The sequence below is a fragment of the Camelina sativa genome, chromosome 11, assembly GCF_030686135.1.
Source record: "Camelina sativa cultivar CO46 ecotype springtype chromosome 11, ASM3068613v1".
NCBI lineage: Eukaryota > Viridiplantae > Streptophyta > Magnoliopsida > Brassicales > Brassicaceae > Camelina > Camelina sativa.
Window position 1 is genome coordinate 45,007,478 of NC_141890.1, and position 18,115 is coordinate 45,025,592.

Sequence of the window (18,115 nt, forward strand, 5' to 3'; positions counted from 1 at the left end):
GGGATTTTTCGTTTAGGGTTTTAGAGTGACCTCGTGCTGATAACGTGTTATAAAAGTTAGAGAAAATCGAAGGAGGTTTTCTCATGTTCTTATTAATGAATCAGTCGATAGAATTACTATATATAGTAAAGGTCAAAGCCTTATAACAATAGGACACTAAACCGACTAAGTATAGAGAATGTGGCCGATGGACTTCATGGACTTAGACAATATATGGGCCGGTTATGGAGATCCATCCTTAAATTTTTTGTTTTTTGTCGTTATTTTAAATCATTAATAGTAACTTTTACACATGTCAAAATCTCAGATTAATAATTTGACACATGTCATGATCCGGTGAATTAATAATTTTTGAAACCATATTTTATATAATAAGATTTTAAAATAGAAATAACATGTAAAAAGAATTAAAACAGCAAAGAAAACACACACAAAAAAACGAAGCACCGATTTCCATTTTCGATGAGACCTTTAGTATTTGAGAGCATGGAAGTCTTTAGCGGTGCATGTGCAAATTTTGCTTGTTCCCTTACATGGTGCAGATGCAATTTTTGCTTGTTCCTTTCATTACACATTTTCCTGTGTTATAACCTTCTTTTACGCAATTTCGGTCACACAATATGGCACCATCAGGTTTATTACAGGTCCTATGCGGCGCAAGCCTGCCAACTCGCTCTTTACAATCCAAATGCTTAATTCCTTGTACTTGAATTATGCCTAATAGAGTTTTCATTGATGTTTTGAGAAATATATCCACCATTTAAATAAAATGTATAATTGAATTTTTTTTTTTTAACATTGGACCATAATTGGCCGATCCATCACCTATATCCCTACATTCATAAATGGACTTATCATTTCTCACTAAACTAAGATCATTTCATAAAAACACATTATTTTCAGTAGAAATTGAAAAACACACCCAATTTATCTCAAAAAGATCATGAGAGATTTTGATTTCAGTTGCTTTAGAGTTTAGACATTATGTTTATTTTTGAAATTTTTTCATTTTTAAAATAGAAAAAATCATGTGTTATGAATAAATAATTTCTTGTTATTGATCCATTTCTTAAGATATAACATATATATATATATATATATATCTATAAGATAAAATATCAGAGTTCTAAGTTTGACACCTAGTATTTTTTTTTTTTTTTTGACTTCATAAAAAAAAGGTTTGAAACCAAGTATTTTAAAATTTACTAGTGGGTCTATAATAGCCTAAAAGACATCTAAATGGACTATGGAGTAATTAACAACATTATTCATAACAAAATGTATTTTATCTCCCTAGCTATCAAATCTTTTTACAAAGTCTAAACACAATCTCAAACGTAACAAATTGCATTTGACATGCGGAATTTAATAAATGGATTTTGTATAAGATATTAAAGTTATGGATGCATTTGAACAAAAGGGAAACACATAATTATAAGGTCAAAACACACAAATTAAAGATTGGGGCGTTGGTGAGATGACTACCTGTCAATATGAAGAAGAGGATCATCAAACGAATAGTACTGAAACCAACAATTATGCTATTCTTTAGTTTTTGATAAGATTTTTTTTTTATTATTATCATCTTCTTAGCTGATGTATTTAAACATTTTTTTTCTATCTAAAAATAGTATCGTGTGTTCCGTAAAAAACTGTCACCAGAAATTGTTCAAAATTAAAAAGAATCGGTAAACTTTGACATCTTTTACGGAATAATTTAGATATCACTGAACATTTCTGAAAAAAAAAAAAATATTGTTTTGGTTGGAAGGAAAATATTCTCATTTGAATAAAATTGGTATAAAAGTATCAATTTAACAACAATTAACATAGTTGAAAACTGATATTAACATTATGATCAGAAGTACTCAAAGTGCTTATTTGAAGATTTAGAAAAAAAGAATTGTTAATGTTACCAATCATAATTATTTTACACAAGAAGTGAAGTATTTCCAAACATACAATTTTTTTTAATTAAAAAACTCTAGCATACCCTTTCTTTAGGTTAGTTTGATATTTCAAGTGTAATCTGTATTTCTGACCAAGGAGATTATTAAACCCATCTTTATACATAACATCCTAACTTTAAAAAGATATATATATATATGCAACATAAATAATTCATACTTTTTTATTAACCATCTTTTGTGGCGGCTAAGTAGTTTGGTTTCTCGTTTACAACAATATCAAGTAGATATATAATAGAGAAAAAATGATATCGAAGTACGAAATTTTCATATTTGTGCGATGAAATGGCTTTACTTGAAGTATGAAACATTTTCATGCTAGTTTTGGTTTGCATATACCCACTGGCGGACCCAGAAATTATTGTTACCTGGATCATAGGGAGGATTAAACCCTATTATTTACCATATATTCTAACAATCACACAGAGATTTATATACAAAAAAATCTTAATTTCAATATTTATGGGGTCAATTGAACCCCCTTTCCCCTTAATAGGTCCGCCAGTGCATATACCTATTTTTTTTATGTCAGTTCATTTATGAATATCTTACATATTTCATGTATATTTATTTGATTTTTAAAAATATGTAATGCTCTATGAAAAGAAATTTTTGTAATATAATTATTAAATATCAAATCAATTTTTGTTAACTCTCTCTTCCCTCCAACAAAATTGTAACACATTTTTTTTAGAATACTTATTATTATACTTGGTTTCTGTTTAAACATAATTTTTATTTATTTAATTCAAAGATGTACTTTCAAAGGATTTCTCTATATAAAAATAATATTATATTCTATTTTTTTATCTAGTTTTTACTATAAGAATGAAACAATTACAACTAAATTTAGCAATATAAATAGAAAAAGGGGAATATAAAAAGACATAAAATAAAGGGAAAACGTTTTATTTCCCCCACGAAAACTATTACATCATATTAGACAGAGTCCAAACTTTGACCTCGTATCAGATGTCTTTCCATAAATACTTCTCAACCTATATCTCCCTGATTTTCATATTTTCATCTATTTCACCATAAATCTGGTTGATATCGTTTTATAGAGTAAACATGATAGAAATCCGGTCATACCAAATATTGGTGAGACGAAGGAGTTGGTAGTCCCTTAGTGAAGATGTCAGCATATTGGTGAAACGAAGGAACGTGTAGAACCTTGACAGCGCTGAGGGCAACACGTTCACGCACAAAGTGTAGGTCGATCTCAACATGTTTCGTGCGTTGATGTTAGACTTGGTTGGTAGAGAGATACACGGCGCTGACGTTTTCACAGTACACCAAGGTGGCTTTCAACAAAGGACGGTGGAGCTCTAGGAGAATGTTAGAGAGCCAAGTTGTCTCCGCGACGGCATTGGCGACACCTCTATATTCGGCTTCAGAACTGGAACGGGAGACGGTGTGTTGGCGCTTGGCAGACCATGATATGAGGTTGTCACCGTGGAAGATGCAGTAGCTGGAAGTGGAGGAGCGTCGGGTCGTAGGACAGCTCGCCCTATCAGTGTTAGTGTAAGCAACTAAACCAGTGGATGTGGTCGGATATAGGTGGAGTCCAAAGTCAAGCGTGCCTTTAACATACCGAAGAATCCGTTTGAGGGCTTTAAAATGAATCTCACGTGGATCATACATAAATAAGCAGACTTGTTGAACAGCAAAAGAGATGTCCGGGCGAGTGAAAGTTAAATATTGTAGGGCGCCGGCGAGGCTCCGGTAGAGCGTTGGGTTTGCGACAGAGGGACCAACGATGGCTTCGAGTTTGGTGTGAGTATCAGCCAGAGTTGTGCACGAGTTGCAGTGCATCATGTTAATGCGGTGGAGAATGTCTGCCGCGTAGTTGCGTTGATTGAGAAATAGGCCAGAGGTGTTCCGTGTGATGGCGATACCCAGAAATTAGTGAAGCTCCCCGAGGTTGGTCATCTCAAATTCTTTGCTGAGGGAAGAAATGATCTGGTTGAGTAGTTGTGTTGACGAAGCGGTGAGACTGATATCATCGACATAGATAAGAAGATAAGCCGTGTCAGTGTAGTGATGGTAGACGAAAAGAGACGAGTCGAATTTACTCTGGACAAAACCAATACGACGTGCAAACTGAGCAAAGCGATGTTTCCAAGCTCGTGGAGCCTGTTTGAGGCCGTAGAGAGAACGCCGGAGTAAGTAGACGTGGTCAGGTTTGTCTGGATCACGGAAGCCCGATGGTTGATGCATGTACACCGTTTCATCGAGGGTTCCGTTGAGGAAGGCATTTTTCACGTCGAGTTGGTGAATCGGCCATTTGCGAGAGAGAGACAGTTCAAGAAAGAGGCGGATGTGGTTGGCTTGACGACGGGACTGAAGGTCTCGTCACAATCAATACCCACTTCTTGTGATTTACCATTCGCCACCAAGCGTGCCTTGTACCTAGAAAGATTGCCATCTGCACCAAATTTCTGTGTAAAAAGCCACATTGAACGCACAATGTTAGTTTTCTCGGGCCGTGGTATAAGATCCCACGTCCTCTTTTTAATTTGAGCATTATACTCCTCGTGCATGGCTGGATTCCAGTTTGGATCCTCTAAGGCTTGAAGATGAGAGGAAGGAAGAGGTGAGAGGGTAGTAGTATGAAGAGATAGCGGTTGTCTCGGTTTTAAGATACCTTGTTTACTGCGTGTCATCATAGGGTGAGATGGCGTAGGTGGAGGAACCACTTGTGTAGCCGGAGCCGGCAAGGGAACCGGTATCGGAGAGGGAGGCAGCAGCGTAACGGCCGAGGGTTCCGGTGTTTGTATGGGGTTGAGACGAAGAAGAGGCGAAGGTGACAAAGGCACAGGTGGTTCAAGAGTGGAAGGAGGAAGGTTTGGAACATTTTTGGAGAAAGGAAAGTTTGACTCGTTGAATATAACATGACGAGAGATAATTACCTTGCGAGTGCTAAGATCAAGGCTGCAGTATCCTTTGTGATTAGGTGGATATCCGAGAAATGCATAAGCTGTAGAACGAGGAGCGAGTTTATTTGGTGCGACGGGAAGGAGATTTGGGTAACATAAGCAGCCAAATACCCGAAGATGATCATAGGTGGGTGGTTTGTTGAAGAGTTTTGTGTAGGGAGTTGAATTGTTGATGGAGGAAGATGGAAGGATGTTGAACAGGTGAGCGGCCATCATAAGTGCCTCGACCCAATATGGAGGAGGCATTGATGCTTGAAACAGAAGGGAACAAACACAGTTGTTAAGTGTGCGGAGAGCGCGTTCGGCTTTGCCGTTTTGTTGAGAAGTATGAGGACAAGAGAAGCGAGGGACGATGCCATGAGTTGAGAGATAAGTGAGAAACGTTTGATTTTGATATTCACCACCATTATCGCATTGTAAAGCTTTAATGCTGCGGCCAAATTGATTAGACACATAAGCCATGAATGTTAAAAAGGTTGAGAAAACGTCGAACTTTTTACGCAAAGGAAAAACCCAAAGAAAATGAGTAAAATGATCAAGATAAATAATATAGTATTTCATTCATGTGATGCTGGGAACCGGTGAGGTCCAGACATTCTGTCAATTTCAAAAAGTTCAGAAACATGAGAAATAACAGAATCAAATGGTAATCGAGTGTGTTTCCCCAACTGACACGCATGACAAAGAGGCATGTTAGTTTTAGAAAAATTTATTAAACGAGAAGAAATAAGAGAGTTAGGAGTTGTGTTTCCCACGTGTCCGAGACGACGATGCCACAACAAAGTGTTGGGAACCGTGGAGAGCATGGCTTGTGGAGAGAAAGAAGATGGAGTGGTCGATGGTGGTGAAGTGATGGAGTATAGAGGACCGTTGCTATTACATCGGAGAAGTCAGATCCATGAACGAAGGTCCTTAATATAAAAACTAAACGGGTCAAATTCCACAGAAACAAGGTTAGCTATAGATTGGCGAACCGAGACAAGGTTTTTAATAATAGAGGGACAAACAAGCACATTTCTAAGATGCAAAGGTCGGTTTTTAGACAAGAACGATAAATGACCAAAAGAAGTTGTGGGAATAGAGGATCGGTCACCGACGACAACCGATGGGGAGGCGCTCAAATTAAAAATAGAATGTAGGGTACCTGGCTGTGACGTGAGGTGAAACGTAGCACCGGTGTACATGTACCAGTTGTCGTCCACTGGATCTTGCACCGTCATAGTCCCAAACGCTGCAGCAAGACTTGGCGGAAGTTGTGTTGGTTGGACAGCTGGTGGTGGTGTGTACGGAGAAGATCCGAGAACGCTGGTAGCGGGATTGGAAGTGGTCATATACGCCATGGGAGGTTGATGGGGCCAGTTCCGTTGTGGCTACTGTGGTGCGGATGCTGGGGTTTGGAACCATGGAGGGGGCATGCGCCAGTTGTTGCCCCAGTTCCATTGTTGGCGACCACGTCCTCTGCCGTTGTAACTACGTCCGCGGCCACGTCCCCTACAACCGTTGTAGTTACCGCCATGTGGGTTGTTATGACGGGGATTGCTGTTGTTGCTATTGTTGTTGTGGTTGCCACCAGGGAACGTATACAACGCACTATGAGATGAAGACTCGATGGAGGTAGATGTTCCGGTTTTGATCTGTTTGAAGAGACGATGCTCCTCCTCAACCAGCATGGAGGGAGCAGTAGCAAACGATGGAAACGGTTGGCGATGTCGGATGATGTTGTTGATGTTGTCGTATTTCTCTGTGAGACCATTGAGCATGTGCATGACAACGACTCGTTCCGTGACGGGAGAGTCAACGTTGGCTAAGAGATCGGAGAGTGTCTTCAGCTTCTGGCAGTAGTCATGGACGGAGAGGTCGCCAATGGTAAGGGAACAAAGTTCAGTGTCAAGTTGAATTGCCCGTGCCTCCTTGTTGTCATGGAAGAAATTCTCGATGGATATCCATATCTGACGAGCACTGCTACGGGTTTTTAAGGATGGTGTCGAGAAGAGAAGGGGAGATGGTGTCGTAGATCCACATTTTGACGATGTCGTCGCGTTCCTTCTAAGGAGTGTCGTCGTCGTTGGCCGGAGTGGATGTACCATCGAGATGACCGTAAACATCAAAGTTGTGGCAATGAGTTTTGAAAAGCTCACGCCAAACATCGTAATTTATTTTTTGCATATCAAGTACAATGGGGATGTGTGACTTGATATGAGTTACAGTGAAAGCTTTGTGAGCCGGTTGAGCCATCGAAAAAAATGAATAAAACAGAGAGAAGAAGAGAGAGAGTAAAAACAGAGTTTATAAAGAGAGAGGGGGAACGAAAGGAAAAGGAAGAAGAAAAAGAAGAAGATGGTGAGAGAATTTTTTTTAAAATTTTAGGGCTCTGATACCATGTTGGTTAATCAACCTTGATTCCTTCACAACATATATACACACGATTGAGATTGTTGTACAAGCAATATATATCCGTATATGGAAAGTGAATTATACTTATTCCCTTGTCTATCATGGAAGAAATGGACCAAGGGAGAGTGGGCATGTGTAAAAAAACTATATTTCGGTCGATCAACAAGAGTATCGATGATTCTGTGGGAAGTAACTTAAGCAACGGCAGTAGCAACGCTACGTGGCGTATTCTGATTCGTTTATACGTAAATATAAAAAGAATTTTTTTTTTTTTCCCATTTTCTTTCTTTCTTTCTTCCCGATCCTCTCTCTTCTCTGTCGATCCAAACGGCGAATCGAAGCAGATTCATCTAGAAACGGGAAAAATCAATTGATTCACCTCGAATCCTTTGATTTTTCCGGCTAAAACTGGAGGCTTGTTGGTCTAAGGAGCTTTGGGATGCAAGCTTCACTCACAGATTCGACGTTCAGGAAAACTATCTCGGCTTCATCGGCCAAGTTCCCTCTTACGAGTGTTTGAACTCTCTCAAAGACGGTAAAAAATTTCTGCTTTTCTTCCCCCATAATTTGAAAAATTGATGATTTTGCTTGGTTTTGTAAATCGAGGGTTTTAGTATTCTTCTTACTGATTGTGATCTGCCCTTATTCCTATATCAGATTCATGCTTGATTATGATTTGTGATACCAATTTAAAGATTGAAACTTTGGGATTTCGGGTGTACTTGTAGAAGTCGCGTTGTCTTATTAGTTGGGATTGATCTATTTGCACAATGGTCTCGCCTTTGATTAGTGTTTTTGTATGATTGTTTGTAATGTATGGTGTAAAGCTATGATAACATTAGGTTTGTTCAGTACTTGGACCTTAGCTTTGCTTTTAGTACAGATTTGGAATGGAAACTGATCTATGTAGGCTCAGCAGAAGATGAGACTTATGATCAACTTCTCGAGAGTGTTCTTGTAGGGCCTGTTAATGTTGGCAACTACCGGTTCGTTTTGCAGGTAACATATGTGTTTGTGTTTACAAGTGTGGCCTTAGCATGTTTGAATGTTTTTGTTTTTTTGGGGCAAAGCATTAATTCGAAGCAAAGCCAACATTCTCCAAACAAGCTAATGTTCCAAAGATCATAGAGTGTTTTTATTCCAATCCTAAGGCAAGGGACTCGAGTGGTGAAGTTAGTTTGAGAGGAGGTGGATACATTCAAAGGTACCCATTTCTCCTCCGATTTCTTTTCTGTTTTTTTTTTTTCTTTTCCCCGTACCAGAAGCTGCGTTGACTTGGATTTGGGAACTAGTTTTTGAGAATTTGGTTTATCTGGGTATATTACAGATTAGTAATCTGATTCAATGTGAATGTGAAAAATATCTGAAATTTCGAATTGTGTAGTATTGAAAATTGTTGTTAAATTCAGTTGTAAATTTTTTGAGGAGTATATAATAACGTCCTCAGATGTGAAACCTGTCATCAGTAGTACTACCACAAACGGAGCCACAAAAGGAGGAAGCACCGATGATGGAACGGTGGTCATGGCAGAAGGAATTGGAGAGAGGATTGTCTATTCGTTTGCAGGTGGTTGGTGAAGGTAATCTCACCTCTTAAGAAAGCTCTGCTCTTTTCACTATTTGGTACTAGACCACTTAAGTCGTATGTGGACGTGTATGATGACTTTTGGGGTATGGTTTTATTCTGTTTTCAGCTTGTTCATCTGATGATTCATCTGTTACTTCAATATGAATTAATATGTGGTCTTTGTAATTAGCTAGAATGGCTTGGTATTCATCTTTTTTTTTTTCTTCTTTCAAATCACTATGCAATAGAATTCATATCTTTTCTTCTACCCTCTTTTCTCTATTACAATTAATGTTTGTATTATTTTTTTAGTTTTGTAAAATATGTTTAATATTCTGAATTTTGTAAAATTTTATTATCTTCTATTTTGTGTAATATAAATAATCTAAATAATTGTTTTGTCATTTTAGATTATTAAAATTGATAATTAATAACCAATAATTTTAAAAAAATATTATTTAAATGATTGAGCAACCTTCTTTGGGGTTTTCTATTGGAAAGATGATTTTGTTTAAGTTCTAAATGAGTTACTTTAATTAGTTTAATATTAATTATATGATTAATTTATATTTGAGTAACTTAAGAGAGTTGCTGGAGTGGAGATGGTCTTATGTGTTCAAGTTCGTCTTGAGCAGGGCCGGCTTAGACGCAGTGCAGGCGGTGTTTTTGCACCATGTCTCCTGAACTTTTTAATTTTTTCTTTAAGGTTTAAGGTCCTATATTTTAGATATCTTGTAATTTAAGGTCCTAAAGTTTGAAATTTTGCAAATAAAACCTTAGTTTTGTGGAAAAAATAAAAATTGGGCACCAGGTCCCAAAAAAGTTGAGCCGGCCCTGGTCCTGAGGATAGACCTATAATGTCTTCGGTCCTGTTGATGCTCGTAAGCAAAACGGAGGTGATTCCGGAGCCTAATCCGCCAGGCTTTTATGGTGATCTCTGAAGCATGCCGACTGCCGAGAGTTCACCGAGATTAAACATATAAAACATATTTTTCAATATTACCATTTATCTTAATTTGTATTAAAATTCTAAATTTGTGTTTTCTACCATCCCTAAATTACTTAGTATTCATCTTGTGCATTTGCGCTACCCACTCATATATTTTCACTTCTAATCTTGTGCATTTGCGCTACCCACTCATATATTTACACAAGAAGTGAAGTATTTCTAAACATACAAATTTTTTAATTAAAAAACTCTAGCATACCCTTTCTTTAGGTTAGTTTGATATTTCAAGTGTAATCTGTATTTCTGACCAAGGAGATTATAAAACTTGCATAACATCCTAACTTTAAAAAGATATATATATATATATATATGCAACAGAAATAACTCATAGGTTTTATTAACCATCTTTTGTGGCGGCTAAGTAGTTTGGTTTCTCCTTTACAACAATATCAAGTAGATATATAATAGAGAAAAATGATATCGAAGTATATGAAACATTTTCATGCTAGTTTTGGTTTGCATATACCTAATTTTTTTTTTATGTCAGTTCGTTTATGAATCTCTTACATATTCATGTATATTTAGTTGATTCTTAAAAATATGTAATGCTCTATGGAAAGAAATTTTTGTAATATAATTATTAAATATCAAATCAATTTTTCTTAATTCTCTCTTATCTCCAACAAAATTGTAACACCTTTTTTTTAGAACTAGGTTTTAACCCGCGGTACACCGTGTGACTAAATTATAAATTATTATATTTTAAATAATAATTTTTAATTTATTTAGTTTTCAAATTCCTAATTAATTAACTTTTATCAAATTAATTTATAATTTTGTTTAGAATATTTTTTTCTTCTTCTTACGTTTTATACAGTTTAGAACCTAATTACATTAAATTTGTTATTAGATAGAATATAAAATTTTAAAATACTTAGTTTTGTTTTCAATAATTAAATAGAGGTATATGTCTATATGGTATGTTAGTGTAATTTTTATGTGTATAATTTGTTTTTTTTTTGAATATTAAGAATGTGTTGTAGTATGTGTAATATTTGGTAGTTTATACACTAAATAATTTATCAGTTAATTTTCCAAAGTATGACTACAAATCTATAGTATATGAAATAAACTAATAGTTTTAGTGTTGGTTCTATAGTCCAAACCCGCAATGCTAGGTGGATCACGCAACATGTTCAAATATTTTTAATCCGCAAAAACTCATCATATGCGTGAAAGTAAAATATAGTATGTGAGTTTAAAAATCAATTTTTGTCAATCAATTTTTCAAATTTTTATCAAGTAAGTGAATCTCTTCTTTCACCTCCTTATAAAATAACGAAATAAAATCTGTATACATTTGCAAATTATGTCTGTTATCTTTCAAAACACTTAGTTTCTATAAAAAAAAATGGAATATAGGTAGAGTTAATTTGTTTATTAAATAAATTATTTAAAGCCAATGGCATGACTGTAAATAAATGCCAACTTCAGGATTTATTTTATAAATGTCTCTAAAAATGTATATATAGATAGATACTTATCATTATACTTAGTTTCTGTTTAAACATATAATTACATGAAGATCATTAATTTTTATTTATTTAATTCAAAGATGTACTTTCAAAGGATTTCTCTCTATAAAAACAATATCCTATTCTATTTTTTTTTCTAGCTTTTACTACAAGGATGAAACAATTATAACTAAATTTAGCAATATAAATTAAAATAAGGGGAATATAAAAAGATATAAAATAAAATTAATCTCTGGGATTTGTACTTTAAAGTTTTGCTTGCATTTTATATGATTTTATAAGGAATGATTTCGTTTTTATCACTAAAGATTTTAGGTTATGTGTTAGTTTATATAAAAAATTTAAATTAAATATTTGAATATCATAGTTAATTTTCATTTATATCATTAATTGTTTTACCTCAAATCTTCAAAAATACTATTGAGAATTATTAACAAAGTTGAACAATAAAAAAACAAAGAAACTTGATGTGTCTGTATTTTATAAGTTTTAACCATAGTTTAACATTTGTTTTGAGTCTTTTATTGAGTCAAAATGTGCTTTTAGAATCTTTATAGTCTTTTGTGAGTTTGTACAAGTTTTATGCTACTTTGGAAGGAAATTGAGTGTTTTGGGATCAAAACATACATTTGGAACCAATTTGGTGAAGACTGATCGGACTAGCAAGCAGATGGAGCAAACACAGAAAAAGCATCGAGGATCGGCTGATCCTTATTCGGGATCGACCGATCCCGTACCCAAAGCAACTTTTCCTTTTTCGTTTTAAACCGACTTTTAGGATTTTTATTTTGATATTTAAGTTAGAGGCTCGGCCTCCGGAGATATAAACTTTATTTTTTGAGACTATTTTGTATTAAGAGCTGGGGGAGAAGATCTCTAATCCTTCTTGACACTTTGGAGAAGATTTATAAACCCTATTTTCTATTCTTTTGCAATTCAATTATGTTTTTTTCATCACTGATTTGATGTTCCTTTATCTCCATGTCTGAGTAGTTATTCTATTGGGTTTTTGGTTTCAAAGAGATTTATGATTCTCTAACGATGGTGTTTTAGATTTGGGGTTGATCTATTTTGTTCTTCATATATTGTTGTTCTTAAAGCCTAAACTAGATTAGCTACCTAGTTTATGATCGTAGGTTTAATTCATCATGGTACCAAAAGTGTTGTTGAGTTGCTAGAAAAGAACTTAGGTGAGCAAGGTGATCCTTAGCCAACGGAAATTGAAGTTAAGGCACCTTGTGAACATATCAAACTTAAATTTTTATTGCTTGCTTGATTTGCTAGATCCAAACGATGGTTTAGAATCTGAATTCATTGCATAGATAGTTAACGCTGCAGAAGTATGTTAGCTTTATAACCGTGATTTGAGTTCTAGAACGGTGTTTAACGTATCCCCATATAACCACCTTAGTCCGAGATTATATTCCCCATAGATTCCTTAAGCCCATTGATTCAAAACAACTTATTTACTTTCCGTTTTTAATTATTACTTGTTTCACAAACTTTCTTATTTTGTCTTAGCTATATTCGATCTTCATAGTTTCATAGTGCAATTATTTGGTCCATGTGGATTCGATCTTGAAGTGTTACGACGATACCACTAGATCGTGGTTGAGTGCACATCAGGTTTTTATTGAACTTTGATCAAAACTCAAGATATATGTATGTGTGATTATATAGAAATTAGTTATATATTATGAAATTGTATGATTTAAAAAAAAATGTAAAAGTGTTTGATTTTTGGTAATATTTTTAGTTTCCAAATCCTGTTCTTTAGCTCAATTGTTAAATTTTTTATGGGGATGTAAAAGCATCTTATATTTTGAAATAAAATTATAACTGCAAAACATAGTACATTTTGAAATATAAATAGCATGTAAGAAGAATTAAAACAGCACAATAAATGATGCAACGATTTCAATTTTCGATAAAACCTTTAGTATTTGAGAGTATGCAAGTCTTTAGCCGCATAAGGTGCAGGTGCAAATTTTGCTTGTTCCCTTCATTACACGCGGCAAAAGGTGCAGATGCAAATTTTGCTTGTTTTCTTCATTACACATTTTCCTATGCCATAACCTTCTTTTACGCAATATCGCCCACACAGTATGGCACCATCAGGTTTATTACAGGTCCCATGCGGCGCAAGCCTGCTAACTCGCTCTTTACAATCAAAATCTTTATTTCCTTGTACTTGAATTATGCCTAATAGAATTGCCATTGTTGTGTTCAGAGATATACCAACCATTTAAATAAAATATCTAATTTAAAGTTTTTTTTTCTAACATCGGACCACAATTAGCCAATCTATTAGTCGATCTATTAGCCATATCCCTATATTCGTAAGGAACATGATTTGATCTCCGTTGTGATGGTACCTGCTTTCGGTGAAATTATCATTTGTTACTATACTAAAATCACATCATAATAATAATAAAACACATAATTTTTTACTAGAAGTTGGAAGATACCCACAATTTATCTCAAAAAGATCATGAACGATTTTTTATTTCAGTTGCTTTAGAGTTTAGACATTATAATTTTTTTATTATTTTTTAATTATTTTTTTATTATTTTTTTTTTAAAAAGAAAAATCATGTGTTATGAATAAATAAAAATTAAGCAATTAGTTTCTTGTTATTGATCTGTTTCTTAAGAGATAACGGATATATATAGGGATATATATATATATAAGATAAAATATCAGAGTACTAAGTTTGACACCTACTCACCTAGTATTTTTTTTTAACTTCATGAAAAAAAGGTTTGAAACCAATATTTTAAAATCTACTAGTGGGTCTATAATAGCCTAAAAAGTAAAAGGCATCTAAATGGACTATGGAGTAATTAACAACATTATACATAACAAATTTTATTTCTCTAGTTATCAAATCTTTTTGCAAAGTCTAAACACAAATGTCAAACGTAACAAATTGCGTTTGACATGCGGAATTTAATAAATGGATTTTGTTTAAGATACTCCTTCTGTATCATAAAGGTTAATGTTCTAGGATTTTTTTTTGTATCACAAAGAATGATTTCTTTATTGTATTTAATGTATTTTTATTGTTGAAATCAAATAACTAATTAATGTTTTTGTTTTTGTTACAGAGATTTAGTGCCATTTTTTGTGTCTACTTGTTACAATATGGATTGTCTCTTGTTGTAGTCATGAAGTTACACAATAAATGTAGTTTTTTGTAACTATTAGCCACAACTTATTTTGTGGGCATTTCTAACAATTTGTCACAATCATACTGAGACAAAATTGAAGCAAATTGACACAGTTTTATTTGTTGCAAATTTGTAGCAAAATTGTTACGATTTACTATAACGCTTAATTTGCTTCAACCTTATAGGCGCAAATATATTTTTGAAACTAATTTGTAGCAAACATAAATTTGTGACAAAAATATGTAAATAGCTACAATATTTTCGATAGCTATACAAACCAAAACCTGTAGTGACACCAAAATGTAGCCTCTGTCTCTGAGCTCCTATGGATCTATCAACAAAAATTTATGTTTTTCCAATCTATCTATGTTTGTTGTACGCTTGTGTTTGATTAGCCTATTTTATCGAACCATTAGGTTGATGACCTTCTCCTCTTTATCTCTTTTTGGGATTGAACGAATGGTAACAATTATGTTTGCACAAAAAAAAAGGTCTATATGACCAACCCATCAAGATTGAGAAATTAGAAAAAAATTAATTTGACATAATTAAAAAAATAATAGAAAATTATAAGCACGATAATATATAAATTTCAAATTATTCAAATATGAAATATAAATTAAATAAAACAATCTAAAACTATTACGATAAATTTTAAAATACAGTATTAGAAAAAGAAGAAGCATATATTAACCTTCCATTTTTTTTCTGGGTCAACATATTAATCTTACCTATTCCAAACTGAAAAAGGAGAAAGTATGAGTATACTTTGGTTTAAAAAAATAGGAAAATTTTCCTTCCCATTAAAAAAAGTTTCACCAATGGAACAAAGTTTAAAGCAATATTTTTGAATAAATTATTTTGTTAGAAGAAAAATATGAGACGATCTATGTTTATATAGAAGTGAGTATGTACATTTTTTAGAATTAATAATTTACTGTATATTTTCCTTAATCTCTTCTTTATTTTTTTGTAGAATTAATAACTTAAAATTAAAATAAGTAAATAATGTTACAATTTCAAATTTTATGAATTATATATATATATATATATATATATATATATTCTCCTTATAATTAATTTATAAAAAATTACATAATTATCATTTTATATTATTAATATTATTTAAAACTGTTATAAAAGTTAGAGAAAGTCGAAGGAGGTTTTCTCTCTTGTCTTATTAATGATTCAATCGAACAAGTACATTATATAGTGAAAGATAAAGCCCTAAGTACAATGGACCTAAACCGACTTATAATAAGAGAACAAGGCTGATGGGCCTTGTGGACTTGGACATGAATATGGGCTGGTTATGGAGATCCATCCTAAGTGATTTACAACTCTCCCCCTTGGATGACATAACCATGCAAATGCTAAGAGATCACCGTAATACGCTTGGGGACGCTGCCTCATTAAAACCTTACCAGGAAAACCCATTGGGACAAAACCATGGTGAAGGAAAAAGAGTACAACACGCATTACTCCCCCTGTTTCAAGCATCACTAGAAGTCATTAAGTCTCAGCATCCCAATCTGGTGCGTGAGCTTCTTGAATGTCGATGTTGGTAATGACTTGGTGAAGAGATCGGCTGAATTGTCGCATGACGAAACTTGTACCACTTGAACTTCTCCGGCTTTTTGTAGTTCATGTGTGAAGAAGAACTTGGGTAATATGTGCTTTGTCCGATCTCCCTTAATGTACCCTTCCTTGAGCTGTGCGATGCAAGCCGTATTGTCCTCATATATAATAGTCACTTCTTTGTCGTCGGCCTCTGATCGGATGTGTTGAGTCATCGACCTCAACCACACACACTCTCGGCTGGCTTCATGCATAGCTAAGATTTTGGCATGATTAGATGATGTGGTCGCAATAGTCTGTTTCATCGAACGCCATGAAATAGCTGTACCATTGTGCGTAAACACGTAGCCGGTTTGAGACCTTGCATTATGTGGATCTGATAAATAACCTGCATCAGCAAAACTAACTAAACCTTCTTTGTTATAGTTAGTATAATATAAACCCAAATCAAGCATTCCTTGTAGGTAACGCAACACATGTTTGATACCGTTCCAGTGCCTTTGGGTTAGACAAAAGCTAAATCTTGCTAGGAGGTTCACGACAAAACATATGTTTGGTCTAGTGTGGCTAGCCAAGAACATTAACGCTCCTATAGCACTGAGGTATGGCACTTCTGGACCGAGAATCTCTTCATCGTCCTTCTTCGGACCAAATGGATCACTGTCCAAATCAAGCTTCTCACAACCATTGGGCTAAACAATGGATGAGCTTGGTCCATATTAAACAACCATTGCACAAGGATTCCATCATTTATGTACTCAAGTTGCAATCCCAAACAGAACTTAGTTTTACCTAGGTCTTTCATTTCAAACTCTTTCTTGAGATATTCAACTGTTTGGGCGATTTCCCCAGAGGTTCCTAGGATATTCAAATCATCCACATATTCTACTATGATTACAAACCCTTTCTTTGCAAACTTCTTTATAAAAATGCATGGACTGATGGGATCATTCTTATAGCCTTCTTTGGCTAGGTACTCACTTAGTCTATTGTACCACATACGCCCACTTTGTTTCAGTCGATAAAGGGATTTGTTTAGCCTTATGCAGTATTGTTCTCGAGAACCACTCTTATCTTTAAGCTCAATACCCTCTGGTAATCTCATATATATTACATTATCCAGTGGACCATATAAGTATGCGGTCACTACATCCATTAACCGCAAATCCAGTTTTTCTCTTATAGCCAGACTTATTAGAAATCTAAAAGTCGTTGCATCCATCACAGGGGAGTATGTCTCCTCATAATCTATTCATGGTCTTTGAGAGAATCCTTGTGCTACAAGCCGTGCCTTATATCTCACGATTTCATTATTCTCATTTCTCTTTCTTACAAAGACCCATTTGTGTCCAACTGGCTTTATATCGAATGGTGTCCTTAAGATCGGACCAAACACATTCCTTTTCTTTAATAAATTCAACTCCACGTCAATGGCTTCTTTCCATTTTAACCATTCTTTACTTTGAGTGCACTCTAATATAGACGTGGGTTCATGATCCTCATTTATTTCAAAAGCTACCTTATAAGCAAATACTTCATCAATGTTGTTATCTTTACGGTTCCATTGTATTCCAGACATGATATAATTTATTGAGATCTCATTATTATCAATACCTTCAGGACCTTGAGGTTCAGCATCCCAAACCTCATTCGGTACCTTAGGATTTGCCGCGGCCATGTCTATATTTTTCTCAACCTCAGTTTTATTTGCACCTTTCTTAGAAGATTTCCGAGGATTCTTATCTTTGGAACCTATTGGTCTACCACGTTTCAAACGGGCCTTAGACTCTGTAGCAACTTTATTGTGTCCCTCTTGAACATCAATACGTACTGGTGCATTACAAGCTGGTATGTACAATTTTATAACTCTCTTTGGATCAGCAAAGGAATCTGGTAATTGATTAGCTAGCTTTTGCAAATGTATTATCTTTTGGACCTCTGCCTCACATGCTATAGTCCGAGGATCTTGTCAATTTAAGGATGTTTGATTCCATGATAATTCTTTGACCAGCTTG

General features: G+C 34.5%; 1 pseudogene; it reads right to left on the reverse strand.

Moving 5' to 3' along the window:
* Positions 1-5,463: 5,463 nt before the first annotated feature.
* Positions 5,464-7,053, reverse strand: LOC104728907 (uncharacterized; annotated as a pseudogene).
* Between the last annotated feature and the right edge of the window lie 11,062 nt (positions 7,054-18,115).